Source organism: Corapipo altera, unplaced genomic scaffold (assembly GCF_003945725.1).
Source record: "Corapipo altera isolate COAL_440 unplaced genomic scaffold, ASM394572v1 104b, whole genome shotgun sequence".
NCBI lineage: Eukaryota > Metazoa > Chordata > Aves > Passeriformes > Pipridae > Corapipo > Corapipo altera.
This window is the reverse complement of record NW_020885023.1, coordinates 105,349-108,014: the sequence shown is the minus strand read 5'-3', so window position 1 is coordinate 108,014 and position 2,666 is coordinate 105,349. Positions and strand designations below refer to the sequence as shown.

The 2,666-nt window shown below is 57.3% G+C and overlaps 1 protein-coding gene across 1 annotated transcript in view; it reads right to left on the bottom strand.

Annotated features, from left to right (window-relative positions):
* The window catches only part of TNRC6A (trinucleotide repeat containing 6A), a 57,847-nt gene extending 55,979 nt beyond the window's left edge, over positions 1 to 1,868 (bottom strand). The window contains exon 1 of the mRNA XM_027667935.1: positions 1,690 to 1,868. The gene's annotated coding sequence lies outside the window, so the exon portion shown is untranslated. The remainder of the gene's footprint in view (positions 1 to 1,689) is intronic.
* Between the last annotated feature and the right edge of the window lie 798 nt (positions 1,869 to 2,666).

Genomic DNA, 2,666 nt, shown 5'->3' with positions numbered 1-2,666 from the left:
TCACCTCCCCTCACCTGTGGAAACCATGTCACCAGGTGACATGGCAATGGCAAGGTCAACATGTCACCTCACTGGTCCAAAGTGAATGCCACCAACCATCTCCAGGTGGTCACAGCAACAGGAAAACCAAGGGACAATCCTGTTTCGGGAGGTGCTGTGTCCTGACAGGCTCCCAGGGGAGGCCAGGGATCACCACGTCCTCCTTCCTGCACCCTTTCCTGCTCTCCCCACTCACATTAAAACTCATTTAGCTCCCAGTCAGAGACCTGTGACTTCCCTTAATAAAGGCATTTTTCATCTCCCCAACCTCAATGAGAGTGAGTTCAAAGTGGTGTGAAATTGGAAGTGGTCACGGTGTGTGCTGGCAGCACTTCCCCAGGTACTGGCACAGGGGCTCCAGCCTGGAACACATAAATCCCGGCCAGCTCCACATCACTTCAGTCAGAGTTCATTTTCTGATGGAATTTTGACCGTGACTGGAGCTTCTAACAGGGATTTTCAGCAATGGACTTGGCCCGGGGTAGAGGGTAAGTCGCAGTAACTAAATGTAGAATAAAGGAGGCTCCTCCTGGCTTATGAGTGAATCTCTAGGCAGGACCATTCCAGGAAGGCTTCACTTCATGATGAGCTCCAAGTGCCTTCCAGGCAGAGCTGAGGAAGGAGACCTGACCTCCTGACCACTGCACTGTGCCCTGACAGGGGCAGGACACACACATTCATCCCAACTCCACATGGGTCCCCCAGTCAGGGGAGGGCTCCTGGATCCCAAGCCAAGGCAGAGACACTGAGTCCCCTGAGCTCTCTGAGTCCCCAGACCCCCTTGGCACTGTGGGGAGCCTAAGCTTGACACTCAGCCTGCCTGGGGCTGCAGGAAAACAGGACTGCTGGGGACTCATAACCATGGCCTGGCAGGGATCCCCCACCTTGGGCTGGGAGCCAACTGCAGCCATTGGCATAATTAAATCAAGGTCAAGCACAGCCAGGGAGCCACAGCCTGTCTCTGTGTGTCTGTGCTGCTCCTGCCTTTGTACAAAACATCCCTGTGCTACCCCTCCAGCTCTGAGCCAGCCCCGGGCTCAGGCAGACAGACTGCAGGCTCTGCCACACCCAGGTCCTCCAAACTCAGTGGAAGCTTTGGGTTTCACCCCAAAGGACAAGAAGAGCACTCTGCAGGTGTCAGACACTTTAACAGGATCAGGTGTGTGCTTCCCTCTGCAGGCAGGGATCCCAGGGGACCACCCAGAGCAGCTTCTGCCCTAATTTTGTTGGGTTTGACCCTGCACTCTGCCAGCACTGTCCTCCATTTCCCAAAGTGCACGAGTTCCCCCACTTCCAGTGAGGCAGTTACACCCCACGGCATTGGGGTCACCAGCCTGGGGCTCCCTGACACCAACAGTTGCCCCACGCCCTGGGCTGGGGGCTCACAGGGCCCCCCCTGTCACTGGAGCTGCAGTCCAGCCCCTCGGTCTGCCTGCATGGCTCTTGGATGCTCTCAGAGGGGTTCTGAGGCCCAGGGGAGTCAGGACTCATCCCCATCCTGTGTCCTGTCCTTCCTGCTGCAGGATAACTTGGTGTCAGGAAAATAGCAGCTCCAGGTCTGGGAGCATCACTGGGAGGACGCGGCGGTTCCCGTCACCAGCACCCTGGTTTGTGTGACTGCCAGCCCTGGGTGGTGTGGAAGACACAAACCTTCACAATCACACTCGTGATGAGGAGGGAGAGAATGGCTGGAGTCAGCCCAGTTTTCATGCAACCAAGGAGTAACCATTCGGGGAGGGCGAGCAGCTGCCTTACTGTTCCGAGTCTTCTGGCACTGCAGGGTGGGACACCTCGGCTTGGCACTTAAAGGGCGACGGCTCTTCTCTGACCTTTATGGAGACAAAAGACAGAGAAGGTTCAGCTCCACTGCAGCGCAGGAGCAGAGGTCTGAGAGCCAGGGGCAGGGACAAGGTGCAGGGTTGTGTCCCCACGGGAAGGCTGGCGGAGCTCAGCTCTGGCAGCAGCTCCACCTCTGCCAGGGTTTGGGGATGCTGAGCTGGGGACCACGGACTGCCCAGGTCCTGGTGCCAGCTGTGGCACTGTGGGGAGCCTAAGTGGTCAGGGCTCCCCTGAGGTCAGGGCTGCCAGGGAGGCTGAAGCCCCGACACTGAGCAAATGTGCCTGGCAAGCTGGAGAGACTTCTGTCAAAAACTGTTTTCCGTGAATCTTTTCACACTGTGGCCAAGCTGCAAACACTGTGTTCTGTCGGGACCCTTCAGACTGACAGCAGTTACCAGGACATGACCTGTGACCAGGTACAGCCCCCCGTGACCCCGCAGGTGCCAGGACCGTGTTCAGCACAGCACAGATCCTGCACTGGGAACTTGTAAAGGAAAATGAAATGGGTTGCAGGAAAACTTCATGGATACACTTTTCAGAGGTTCAGTGAGAGCAGACAAGTCTCTGTGATTTAAGTGTCATCCTCCCCTGCAGGGCTAAACACAAGGCCAGGCAGTGCTGGGCAGCATTGCAGGGTCCCCCTGGCAGTGCCTGTCCCCTGGAGCAGCTGCCCCACCGGAGGCAGCCCCTGCTCTGCCCCCCCTGCCTCGTGGCTCCCTGGCTCAAGAAGTGCAGAGTTGGGAACTGTATTTTCCCCTGAATGCTCTGGAAGAGAAGGACTGAGACCG